Raw genomic sequence first — 1122 nt, forward strand, 5'->3', positions numbered from 1 at the left:
TATACCGGAGCAAGTACATGAATGTGAAACAAGGTGGGAAAAAAGAGTACTCAATTACCAGATGTAGAGTAATATGCTTTATTTAAAAGCAGCAGAAATATAACAAAAACTCTGATTAACAGCTTTTGTTATATTTCCGCTGCTTTTCATTAAATATATATATATATATATATATATATATGTGTGTGTGTGTGTGTGTGTGTGTGTGTGTGTCCTGTTATTTGCATTTGTGTAACATTTCTCCGTTTTTTCTGTCCTTGTTTTCGTATACATTCGCTGCTTTCTTCCAAGGAATCTAGTGCTCTTAGCTTAGTTTTTCCTTGGGGCTGGCCAGACTGGAGCAATCTCGAGTATAAAAAGCTGAAATTGCAAAGATAATCTGGAACTCGACTGAGGAAAGAAAACTCCGAATGACCCGCCTTGTTTTCTTTGTATCGTCTGTCTGGATGCTTTTGTCCCTTTTTTGTATCACCTAACTGCCTCGATGTCTTGCGTTCTTGCCCCATTTTTGTATTTGATATATATATATATATATATATATATATATACATTTACATATACATATACATATACATATACATATACATATACATATACATGTGCCTACATAGAGAGATAGAGTGATAGATTGAGAGATAGACAGAGTGGCAGACAAATGGGCTTTGACATGTCTAAATTGTCCCAAACGCGCCGCGTTTATAGGGCGTGTTTTGGGAATTTCTAGACATGCCAGAGCTCATCTCTCTCCAGGTATGACTACAGACGATTCTTACAGAAGACATTAAAAAAAAACAGAAGTATCACACACAGTACATAACTGCTACAATATTTATCAACTCTTGTCAGAGTCAATAAGTATAAATATGTTTACCTTAGACGTTAATAAATATACAAGAGACAATTACGCGCGTAAAGCAAAACAGCTCTGTTGACCGGTTTTATGTTTTTGAACTACAAAATGAACGAAAACCATTTATTTGTGTGATTCAGTTTATGCATGTGTGGGCATGTGTGCGCATATGTGTGTGTAATGGAAGTATATTTATACGTGTCCTATTTGTTACTGTAAAACCATGATACGTTTTCAATGTGTGTGTGTGTGTGTGTGTGTGTGTGCGTGTG

General features: G+C 35.6%; 1 protein-coding gene across 10 annotated transcripts in view; it reads left to right on the forward strand.

The window, feature by feature from the left end:
* The window catches only part of LOC106869336 (5-hydroxytryptamine receptor 4), a 337418-nt gene that overhangs the window by 208829 nt on the left and 127467 nt on the right, over positions 1 to 1122 (forward strand). The window lies entirely within an intron of this gene.

This window comes from Octopus bimaculoides, chromosome 2 (assembly GCF_001194135.2).
Source record: "Octopus bimaculoides isolate UCB-OBI-ISO-001 chromosome 2, ASM119413v2, whole genome shotgun sequence".
Classification (NCBI taxonomy): domain Eukaryota; kingdom Metazoa; phylum Mollusca; class Cephalopoda; order Octopoda; family Octopodidae; genus Octopus; species Octopus bimaculoides.